General features: G+C 47.5%; 1 protein-coding gene across 2 annotated transcripts in view; it reads left to right on the forward strand.

The window, feature by feature from the left end:
* Window positions 1-12,365, forward strand: part of EDAR (ectodysplasin A receptor) — a 95,717-nt gene that overhangs the window by 12,674 nt on the left and 70,678 nt on the right. The window lies entirely within an intron of this gene.

Raw genomic sequence — 12,365 nt, forward strand, 5'->3', positions numbered from 1 at the left:
GTGATCAAGGCCAGCATTAGCAATCCTGAGCCATGCTGGTAGCATGAACCGTTAACGTGATGAGAATGGCACATTACCTCTGTGGTCTTCCTCCCAAACCCATAGCCCCAGTCTGTCACTGGGGAAAAACATCTGACAACTCTCAATTGAGGAGGATTCTACAAAACACCTGGGCAGTGCTCCTCAAAACTTCTGAGTCATCAAAAACAAGGCAAGTCAGAAATTGTCTTGTTAGCCAAGAAGAGCCTAAGGAGGTATGATGACTAAATGTAAAGTGGGATGCTGGATGGGATCCTGGAACAGAAAAAGAACGTTAGGAGAAAGCTAAGGACATCTGAAGATGTATGAACTTCAGTTAACAATAATGCACCAGTATTTGTTCATCAGGGATGACCACTGTATCGCATCATGTAAGATCCTAAAAGGAAAACTGGTGTGAGTTCCCAGGGAACACTCTGTATGTATTTGCAACTTTTCTTTTCTTTTTCTTTTTTTTTTTCTTTGAGACAGAGTCTCGCTCTGCCGCCCAGGCTGGAGGTGCAGTGGCGCGACCTTGGCTCACTGAAACCTTCGCCTCCCGGGTTCGAGCAATTCTCCTGCCTCAGCCTCCTGAGTAGCTGGGATTACAGGCGTGCTAATTTTTGTATTTTTAGTAGAGATGGGGTTTCACCATGTTAGTCAGGCTGGTCTCCAACTCCTGACCTCGTGATCTACTCCCCTCGGCCTCCCAAAGTGCTGGGATTACAAGCATGAGCCACCATGCCCATGTCTACTTTTCATGGTGTAAATCATTAAGATAATGTTCATAAACAGGGTACCATAGTGTCTAACACAAAATATACCGTCAATATGTGGCATTTCTATTTTTCTTATTATTTCTATTTGCAGAATGGATGGACAGAATGGTCTTACTCTCCTGCAAGTGGAATGTTGAGCTTTTTGTGAACAAAGACGATGCTTACAGCTCCACAGTTAGTTTAAAATGGGTAAGAGCCTTGTGCTGAAAACCCTGTAAGCCTCATCTTCAATCCCAAGAAAAGTTGTTATTTACATAAAACCAAGAGCCAGTGGGGCATCCAAAAGTTGAAGGGCCTTTGAGAACTCTCACTCCTCCAATAAAGATGATGTTTTCTTTATTGTGAGATGGAAGCCAAGCTTGTGGCTCCAACCAAAAAATTTCCAGGTTTTGTAGCCGCTGTGGAGGTGGGAACAGGCAGTGGTCACCATGTGTGGCATGGGTTCTCGGACACAGGACCCTGGAGAGTGCATTTCTCCTTCTGTTCTTCTGGGGGCAGCCAGCACCCTGGCAGGTGAGGGAAGAAGTCATTGAGGGTTCCAGGAGCCACACTCACAGGCTGGAAGTGTCCATGGCAGTCACGAAGGATTCTGCCAGGGTTCAGGCCCATGGCATCCTCAGGTGCTGGAAAGCACTGCGAAGCAGAAGAAATGAAGGCAGGAGGCAGCCAGCACTGCACTGAGCCCAGAGCTCCCAGATCTCAGGGACTGATGGCGGACACTCTCTCAAGCACCGCCCTCCTGCCCTAGCCAGCCCGCTGAGTCAGCTTCTAATGACCTGTCTCACCAAATGCAGGGAGGTGGCACTATACACACCTGCTGAGGCCAGGTGCAGTGGCTCACGCCTGTAATCCCAGCACTTCTGGAAGCTGAGACAGGTGTTCTGCCTATTCTGCCTGTCAGGAGTTCAAGACCAGCTGGCCAACATGGTGAAACCCCGTCTCTACTAAAAACACAAAAAATTAGTGGGGCGTGGTGGCGGGCGCCAATAATCCCAGCTACTTGGGAGGCTGAGGCATGAGAATTGCTTGAACCTGGGAAGCAGAGGTTGCAGTGAGCTGAAATCTCGCCACTGCACTCCAGCCTGGGTGACAAGAGCAAAACTCCATCTCCAAAAAAAATAAAAATAAAAATAAATTAAAAAATAAACACCTGCTGAGAACTCTTCCTAGGAAATTCTTTGGACTTGGAGCACAGGTTGCCTTGTTCTGGGCAAATCCAGCTCAGAGAGCTCTGGAAGAAAGTTCAAGAAGGCAAAGAGGAGAATCCAGCTAGCCAAGGTTGGGGAGGTTGGAGGAAGAGTGAACGCCCCTGCCAGAGGCCCCCCGGTTCTCACCCCCTTCTGAGTCTCAGCGTCTGCGTGGGCTGTGAGCCATTGCTTTGTGACTGACAGATCAGATGAGGGTTGTTTGTTTATTTTTCAAATGATCCCATCAAGTTCTCCAATCACAGCCATAGCTACAAGGCAAGCAGAGCGGGGAAGACACCCGTCACCCTTGTGCAGACACTGGTTTTACCAACACTTGGCGTGCAGGGCAAAGCACCAGCTTCTGAATCCAGGTCACCTACACTCTCTTTTTTCCTAGGCTGCCTCAGCCCGTTGCAGCCTGACTTGGCCCTGCCCCGGCACTCCCACAGTAGGCAGGATTGGAAAGGGCAGTGGCTGGCTCGTTGGCACAAAAGCCAGCCAGGAGGGTTGGGCAGGTGCTCCAGGGCCTGGGAGGAAAGAGTGGTGACCACACCATGCAGTGCCCTGCCCCTGTTTTGATTTGGTCATCATTGTCTTTATTCAATCCTAAGCTTGTTGAGAACTGGGCCGGCATGGCTATTGAAGTTCTGTGGAACAGAAGCTGGTCTCTTACAGGGTGTGGCTGAAACAGCAAAGGACTGGAAGGCGTATTAGTCATCTGTGCTGTGTAATAAATGACCCCAAAATGTAGCTGCTTAAAACAACAAACGTGACCGTTTCACAGCTTCTGAGGGTCAGGAATCAGGGAGTGGCTCCGCTGGGTGGTTCTGGCTCAGGGTGCCTCCTGAGGCTGCAGTCACCTGGGCTGCAACATCTGCGGGCCAGGCCAGGCTGGAGGACCCACATCCGGAGACCTCGCAAGTGGCTGCGGGCAGGAGGCCTCAGCTCCCTGCCACGGGAGCTCCCCATGGCTGCTCCTATGTTGCCCCTAAATGACTGAGCAGCAGCCAGGGCAGAGCAGGAAGCTCAGTGCCTTCGGTGACCTGGTCTCTGTAATTGCACTGTCCCTTCTGCCCTTTTTTCCGTTGACTAGAAATGAGTCACTAAAATCCAGCCCATTCTCACAGGAAGAGGAATTAGGCTCCACCTTTTGAAGGTGGTATCAAAGAGTTTGTGTTCGTGTTATAAACCGCAACACCTGACTTCTAATGCCAACTCCTCTTTAACTTCTGTGTAACCTTAGGCAAATCGCTCTAAATCTCTGGGCCTCAGTTTCTTCTTCCATAAAATGAGAGAGCTGATCCTATCTCTAATACCCTTCCTCTTAGCCCTCACACCCTCACACCTTCATTCATTCTGGGCATTTATTTACTAAACATTTAGTCGGCTCTCTGCTAGAATGCCTGGGGAGTTTCAAAAAGACGGATGCCTGGTTTTAAGTCTCCCCTGGTGATGCTAGTGTGTGGGCAAGGTTGAGAGTCCTCCTCCTGGTGTCATAACCTGAAAATGTAATGTGCACGCAAATCACCTGGGGGTCTTATTACAATGCAGATTTTAATACTGGAGGTCTCGGGTGTGGCCTGAAATTTGGCATTTCTATCGAGCTCCTGCGTAATGCAGTGCATCCCAGGGACCACTCTTTGAAGAGCAAGTTCCTAGATGCTGGAAGAAAGGCACAGAAATATAAAGATGATTCCCACCCTCACGGAACAAGGAATCCAGTTGGAGACAGAAAACATGTAGCCAGCACCATCAGGGCCTGACTGCCTGCCCAGGATGTGGCCCAAGCACCAGGACTGAGTTGGAGGGGGTGAAAAAATCCCCCAGTGAGCCCGGTCCCGTCGGACCCTATGATTTCCCCACCACCAGCATCATCCCCTGTCCCCTCATCTCCACAGCAGGACACAGCATCAATCCAGATCCTCTGTGATCTTTGGAAGTCTTCCACGAGTTAGGTTGTTTTGCTGAACAGTAGTTATTTCCACAGAGAAAGAAAAGAATTAGCAAATGTATCACTTGTATTTGTTCAGTCCTGCAGACTATTCTCCAGGTTAAACATCTGTTTAGTGAGCCTGCTTTTATTGGCGCCATGAACAAATTTAAGTGTATTTTCTGAACTTATCATCATGGAGTGAAATTCTAGGCTTATGCAAATTCTAGTGAAATATCTTTTAAAAACCTGCAAGTAACCATCGTCCTAGCTTTTATTCTTTCTACCTTATGGTTTTTCTGTCTTCTCCACAGGGCCCTCTTCCTATCCCCTGAGCAGGAAGGAAGTGAAGTATTCGCAGAATCTTGGGCCTTGGTCCCCTGCCCCGCCCTGGTTATTCTCTCTCCCTGGGCCCAGTGCTGTGTGGCCTGCCTGCACTCCCGTCCACCTCCCTGCCCAGCCGGGCTCCCTGGGCACCGTCCAGGGACTCCAGCTCCCAGACCATCTCCACTCGGTGTCCTGCCCTCCCTGTGCCTCCATATAACCAAGGCGATGTGAGGATCCTCCTCACTTCACATCTCAGCCTCTGAAACAGACTCCTAGGTGAACTCTGGGCTCCCAGGTTCTCTTCGCACTGACCTTTACACACCATTTGTAGGTTAATAGTCCTGAAATATTTCCTCCATCCTGTCACTGACTCCAAACAACTCATGTCTCCTGGTGTCCTAAAGAAGCTTCTGTAACTCAAATGCCTGCCACCTGGGGTTCTGCTAAAAAGGCAGATTCTGACCCCCTGGGCCTCAGGTAGGACCTGAGATTTTCCAGCTCTGAGGGGCTCCCAGGCGATGCTCCCCTCTCAGTGCAAAGTTCAAGCAACAAGATTCTGCAGGATGAGGTCCCACTACCTATCCATCATTTTCCACAGGGGAAAGTGTCTTCTGAGACAGACTCATCACATCACCTACATAGCCAAGGCTCAGATGTCACCAAAGCCTGTGCTGGGCCGGCAAGCCCCTCCATTAGCAATTTCTCCACTTTCAACTGTGTTTAAAGAAATGTTTAAAGACATCTGAGTTGTATGTTCTTATGACCCAGATTGAACTCTGGATTCTCCTTGAAGCGTCCTCTAACTCAGTGATTCTTTTGCCCCTTTTGGGATCCCTGCACAAGTTAGCTCTTCATCACACACTGCCTTGCATTGTTATTAATATTTTGGGGTTTTTGTTTTGTTTTGTTTTTGGTTTGGGGTTTTTTTTGAGACATAGTCTCGCTCTGTTGCCCAGGCTGGAGTTCAGTGGCACGATCTCGGCTCACTGCAAGCTCCACCTCCCGGGTTCACGCCATTCTCCTGCCTCAGCCTCCCAAGTAGCTGGGACTCCAGGTGCCCGCTACCATACTCGGCTAATTTTTTTGTATTTTTAGTAAAGACGGGGTTTCACCGTGTTAGCCAGGATGGTCTCCATCTCCTGACCTCATGATCCGCCCATCTCGGCCTCCCAAAGTGCTGGGATTACAGGCATGAGCCACCGTGCACAGCCTATTTTGTTTGATTTTGACTTTTTTTTTTTTTTTTTTTTAACATGTTTCTGTCTTTCCAGCTAGCTGCTGAGACCCCCGGGACTGCAGCTCACACATCTTTCACTTCTTTTGTATTTCTTTCAGCACAGAGATGGTGTTGTGCCTTTAGTAAGCACTTAATAAATATCTTTTCTTTAAATGACTCAAAGCAAAATTCCTGTACTTAATGAAAAATTAGTTTGAGAAATAAAGGGAATAAAAACGAAACCGAAACAGAATGACCCCCCTTTTACAGGCCTCCGTGAATAGCATATAAAGGTCTGCTCCATGCCAACATCCTCACCGAGTCCTCGGGGCCAGGACCTGTATGCCTTTGGAGGCCTGGCGTGGTGTCTGCCCATAAACATTTGAAAAATGCATGATTCCTGAGTTCATTAATCGTTTTCCTCTCACCGGAGACACAACCATCTGAACTTAGCCAGCACATACAGATCAATAGCAGCAAGAACAAGACCAAGAAAGTGGGTAATTTCAAATGAGGTCTTGGAAAGACAGAATCAAAGTGCATATCTAAAAATAGGTGGGGCAGAGGTTGGAGCTGAGGGCAGAGAGAAGAGCAGAAAGAAAAGAAGGTTGTCAAAGCCAAGGTTCAGCTGCCAGAGGTCAAGAGCAGCATAGAGCAGAGGAGTCTTCTTTTTCATCAGCCTTGTTGAATCCAATTCTCAAGGAGCTAAAACCATGACTGTCACACAACGTAAACTGACTGTGCATCAGGGACTCATTCAGTTGCTTAATGAGGGATCCCTTGAGGTGGCCTCGCTGATTCCAGGAGCATCTGGGGAACGGAATAAGTTAGGATAACAAAACTGCTTAAGGTCTCACAGAGCAATGAAGTCCTATAAACTTCGTGGTTGTCTTTTGTATCAGGCTAAAATCTGCAAGCTAACGTGTAACCCTACCGTGACTGGGATTTGGCCAAATAGTGCATAGCAGAGTGAAGCTCAGGTACACGCCCCTGGAGATGACATCATCTCAGGCAGGCCTGGGTCCCTGGAAAGCTAGTTTCCTTCCACATGACCTTATTTCCTAGTGTTTGATGACTTTTTGTATCAGCATCCAGCTCTACCAGGGCTACCCAGAGTAAAGCGGGCAAATTCTGTGCACAGCAGTGCAGAAGAAAGAGCCAGCTCACTTCTTCCCTGACACCACGCCTGTGATCAGGAGGTGCAACAGACAGACTGGTCACCCACGTAGCCTTGGCTTGCCCTCTGAGCATGCCTACCACCCTTCTGCCCCAACTCTCAACAAGCCAGAAGGTTTCTGTGGGCTCCGTGTTACCTCCTCCTGGTTAGAACTGCTAGGGGAAAACCTCCCCAGACCGAACAGAAAACGCTGCATCCCTGGTTTGCGAAGCTTCAACCGTCAAAAGGACGCATGCACCATTATTTTTCTATTCGGGATGCATAATCCAGAAAAAAAAAAAGACTTGGAGACCTATGAGCTAAAGCATTCCGTCTCAAATGCTGAAGTATGTCTGGGTCAGCCCTGATTTAGTAGATCTAGGGGGCTCGAGGTTCTTCATTTCCAACAGGCCATCTGGCGATACTGATGCAGCTGGCATGTGGACCCCACTTGGAGAAGAGACAGTTTCCACTAAAGTGAGAACAATGACAGTGCCTTCCCCAGGTGGTTGCTGTGAAAGTCAGATGATATTGTCCCTGCGCAGCACTCAGCTCCATGCCAGGCTGACCTTCCGCCCTGGGCCTGGGACTGAGGCATTCTTGGGACAGTGGGCACATGGCCTAGGCTCAATAACACGTCTCTCTATGATGTCTCCACGCGTCCTGTTATGTGTGCATGAGCTGTTTTCTACCCCTGTGGCTGGGGCCCTCTGTCTCTGCAAAGCTGGATTTGACAGGTCTTAGACTCACTAATCTTGAGGGTTTTCCATCTTTTGTTTCTGTGAAGTCACTGCTCTCAATAACGTTGTTACATGAAGAGAAATTTATCTTGGTGGGTTCTTACTTTCCTTTTAAAAAATATCCGCCTATGAAACTCTCAAACAAGCAGAAATCCACCGTCTAGTTTTTCCCAATAGATTGTGTTATCGGAAGCTTTGAGGGATAAGGGGAAAAGAAATTGGTTTATGAAGTAAAATTGAAGCAATTAAAGGATCAAAATCACCTTAAATTTTTCTACAAAGACACACTCTGTCAGGCATGGACAGCCCCCTGCTCTTTCAAGTTTTATAGCCACCTCATTTTGGCAGAAAAATTAGGAAGTCACTTGTTGTGCACAGGACTGTTGTAAACCTCTTTGATAATAAAAAAAGGATAAAAAGACAAGTAGGAGAGCCGTAAACACAAACTTTAAAGGCCTGGAGAATAGCAGGCTTCCCTTCCTCTGCTCCTGCTCTTAGCCCACAAGCCCTCAAACCATTTTCTACAGCACATTTGCTGCAACCTCAGGGACAACATGAACTATTGAAGTAAAAGAAAATTCTAGCCTTTGATATTCTTCATTTTTTTTTCTGTTTTTCCCTGTGAAATATGAACCTACAACTGATTATCCCAGGGACTTGATCTCAAAAACATAATTTGGCCGGGTGCAGTGGCTCATGCCTGTAATCCCAGCACTTTGGGAGGCCAAGGCAGGTGGATCAGTTGAGGTCAGGAGTTCAAAACCAGCCTGGCCAACATGGCAAAACTCCGTCTCTACTAAAAATACAAAAATTAGCTTGGCATGGTGGCGGGTGCCTGTAATCCCAGCTACTTGGGAGGCTGAGGCAGGAGAATTGCTTGAACCTGGGGAGCAAAGGTTTCAGTGAGCCAAGATTGCGCCACTGCACTCCAGCCTGGGCAACAGAGTGAGACTCCATCTCAAAAAAAAAAAAAAAAAAAAAATCGCATTGGCTGGTCTTTGGGACAGACTCCAGTAAAGAGGGTCCTGCTCTGACTTCCTTTCGCTTCATCATGTTTGTGGAGTTGTTTGTCCTACTCGGCAGTTTAGCCAAGGATAGTGGTCCCCAGGCAGTCAATCTTCCCTCCACTGTGCTCCCTTCCAGGGCTGGCACGTGGCCTCTGCCAGCAGGGAGCCCTGCACGTGGGCTCAGTAGCTTGGGAAGCCCTTCTCCACAGGCAGAGCCAACACAGCTGAAGCTCATTTTCTCAGAAACCCTATAGCCAAACACAGTAGTGCTCCTGAAGTCAGTAGGGTTTCCTTACTATTTGAATGCATTTGGGCACCACAGAACTCTCTGATGACTTTTGTCCAGACAGAAGATGACCATTTCCTTATAGTCTTCAGGTTGAAAGAGCACAGGGTATGGCTGAGACCACAGGTTCTGACCCTGCATAACTGCACTGGGTCCCGTGACATGAGGCATAGGACTTCCTGTGCCCTGTGAGGAGTCACTCCACAGGAGCTCCGCCTGTGACTGGCCTCCAGTGCCCCTGCATGTCTTAAAGCTTTGAAGGGACTTAATGCCAGTCTCAGCACAGTAAATCGAAACCCTTCACCCAAAGTTCATGTGTAAATTGCAAAGATCATCTGGCTTTAAAATATCGATAACAGAAATAACAAAGACAGAACTTGAGTAGGCAGCAACATGCTAGGCAGATAGGTCTTTGCATTCTTGAAATTTGATACGTAAAATGGCAGAGGGGATAAAAGACCAGGAGGAGAGGCTTGCTTCAAAGTTGGTCTTATCAAAACACCTTGATATGTTAATGACTTTCTTTACAGAAGTTCAAGGCTATAAACTGCTTTAGATCCAAGGATATGGTGATGCTGAATGTTTTAATTGTGGTATTAACAGCCCCGGTTGTAAAAGGGAAGGTGTCACTCAGAGATGAGGGACAAGGCCCGAATTTTATAACTGAATTTAATTGGCACTGATTTGAGGTTGATAGTACCTGGTTTTTCCAGTTTTCAGGAAATACATCTTTGCCTGGGGGGGAGATGGGGGAGCACAGAAGGGAAAGGTGGAGGGAGAGTACATGATGCAGGAGGGGTGGGGAGGGTGCTGCACATCAAAAGGCCCATCTTGAATTTCCTGTGATGTGCTAAAACCCCAGCCCCCCACCACCACATCAATGCACAGAGCAGTCACACCTCTCCTACATCAAACCCCAATTACTACACACCTAGGGAAGGTGCCCAGCTCTCCCACTGCAGCAGTCACCCAAATGAGAAGGAAGGAGGCACACAGACACCCAAAGGTAAGAGGAAAAGACCCAAAGCCAATAGAGCCAAAGAGGAGAAAATCCTGATGGGGTGAAAACCTTCTAAGGATCTTCCTGTCTGTAATGTCTTTCTCTCCCCAAAAGACCTGTATCTGGGAACAACTGGGTCATTTATTATCTTTTTTTTTTTTTTTTTTTTTTTTTGAGATGAAATCTCACTCTGTCTCCCAGGCTGGGGTGCAGTGGCGTGACCTCGGCCTCCCAGGTTCACGCCATTCTCCTGCCTCAGCCTCCCGAGTAGCTGGGACTACAGGCGCCCGCCACCACGCCCGGCTAATTTTGCTTTTGTATTTTTAGTAGAGATGGGGTTTCACCATGTTAGCCAGGATGGTCTCGATCTCCTGACCTCGTGATCTGCCTGCCTCTGCCTCCCAAAGTGCTGGGATCACAGGCGTGAGCCACCATGCCTGGCCCATTTATTATCATTAAAAGATGTAATCATGACACTCTGGACACTCAAAAAAAAAAAAAAACCACTACCCTTCACACACACACACACATGCACACACGCACACGTGCTTCACGCACACACACACTTTTCTGAGTGGGTGGTATAATTAAAAAATGTTCGGGGGAATATTAAAATAAGTTTTTAGAATGTTCACGTAAAAGGCAGGTTGTGCTTTTGAAGAGAGTCTTAGATCATTAAAAAAATTTTAAATGTTAAGCTGAACTTTATATGATTTAATTAGAATTAATGAATCGTTCCTTATTCCAGACGGGCTGTTGTTAAGTATGTTTTGTCATGCTACACGGTTTGCAGAATTATTTCCAAACATTTGGGGTCTGTGGCTCTCTGGACGGTCTTCTGATTAGGAACCTCAGTTCTCTGGGTAGAAGCAAGCCAGCGGCTGCTGCCTGCTGTCACTTAGTGAGCACGAGTGTGGTGTAAGGGAGAGTATGGATTCCAGCCCTGGGAAGCTCTCCTGTGGACACGCCTCCAGCACTTTTTCTTTCTGGAATTGGAGTGCTATTTGCTGCTCCATTTGCTCAGAGAAAGCTAGTTCTTTAAACAGCAGTCCCTTTGTTGTTAAAAGATTATCCTCATTTCACTCACTGGTGACTGTGGTTTGGTTGGGTTTTTGGATTTTGTTGAGGTTTTTTTTTTTCCCCCCTAAGTACCTGATTTCCTCTTAGAGTAGGGACTTTTATTTCTCATATTTTGGGTTTCCTCTTCAGTCTAGGGAAGGACGAACAGCTCCATGACCTGATCCCTTTTCGTCACAGTTCCCTGTTAGTGGGACTGCTTTTGAGCCATGGCATCACGTGGCAGAGACTGAGATTTGAATTGGAGTTGTAGCACAGCTCACCGGTGGGACCTCAGAAAAGTCCTGGATCTCTCAGAGTCTCAGTTTCCCCAGGAGTAAATAAAAAACGTGCCCCATCTATATAAGCCCGGATGTTTTAAATTAGAACATTTCAGGGGGTGGGAGGGATCTGAAAGACTATCTTCTGTGCTGCCCAGTGGGGTAGGCACAGCCATATGTGTCTGTTTAAATTTAAATTAAGTAGAATTCATTAACATGAGAGACTCAGTGCTTCAGGGACACTGGCCACAGTTCAGGCTCAGCAGCCACAGCGGCCATAGTCCTGGACAGTGCCAGGCTCAGCTGCCTCAGCTGAGGCAATGGAAATGGTCCAAGAAGTGAGTCCGGGATTGGCCCGTGCTCCAGCCAGAGCTGATCCTACTGGCTCCTTGGTCCATGGTCATCTGCTTCTGAGTGTGTGGGTGTCTCTCTAGCTAGCTCACACTTTCCTCTCTCTGCCTCATCTTCCCAAGAGAAGGAAGAGTCTACAGATGGAAGGGCCCCTCTTTGCGTGTTGCAGGCCCCAGGCCAGGCAGTCCTGTGATACCCACAGCCTGGGAATTGCCCAGAATTGGCCGCAACATTCTGCAGAGCTCCCAGGTTCATTCTTCTGTTGAGAGGGCTGCTGGCTTTTGCAGAACATGGAGCTTTATAAAACGGAGTCTCTAAAACCCCTCTTGTAATTGTCTTCTATCTTGACTATATTGCTGTCCACACCTGACTGTGCAGGTGCTATCATCCTGTAATTTTACAAGATGAAACCGTTGGGGTACACTGGGTAATGGGGGACATGGGATCTCCCTGTATTATCTGTATTATCTCTGTATTATCACAAACAAGTGCACGTGAATCCACTTTCAAATAGAAAGCTTAATTTCTTTTAAATGTTCTTGTGCAATTTTTACAATTCGAATCTTCTTAAATTTTAGAACATCGGCTTTGGGCATCCTAGAAACAGATTTTGAAGGGCCCTTGAAAGCAAACTGAATTCTTTTCTCATAGTTGCTGTGAACAATTTAACAGTGTGTGGTGCATGATGATTTTTGCTTACGTAGCCCTTTTACATTGGCCACAGAATTTCAGATAAGAATACATCATGTAAAACTTCAGATGGATTTTCCCAAAACTGGAATATGTCTTTGTTGTACGACTCGTGCACATACTCAAGCGGTTGAAGTTAGGGGTGTACAGCGGTCTGTGGCCTCTGCAGGGCTGGACAGGGGACTTACAAGTGACAATGAGCGAACTTCACTGACATAGAGCCTACCGGACTTTGTTCAGTTCGATTGATCGCTGGCACAGATGTTCCTGACAAGGGTAAGACAAGTGCACAGTCAGCTTCCCTGTCCTTGGCATCTCTGTAGCTATCTCTCCTTATCTTA

Source organism: Chlorocebus sabaeus, chromosome 14 (genome assembly GCF_047675955.1).
Source record: "Chlorocebus sabaeus isolate Y175 chromosome 14, mChlSab1.0.hap1, whole genome shotgun sequence".
NCBI lineage: Eukaryota > Metazoa > Chordata > Mammalia > Primates > Cercopithecidae > Chlorocebus > Chlorocebus sabaeus.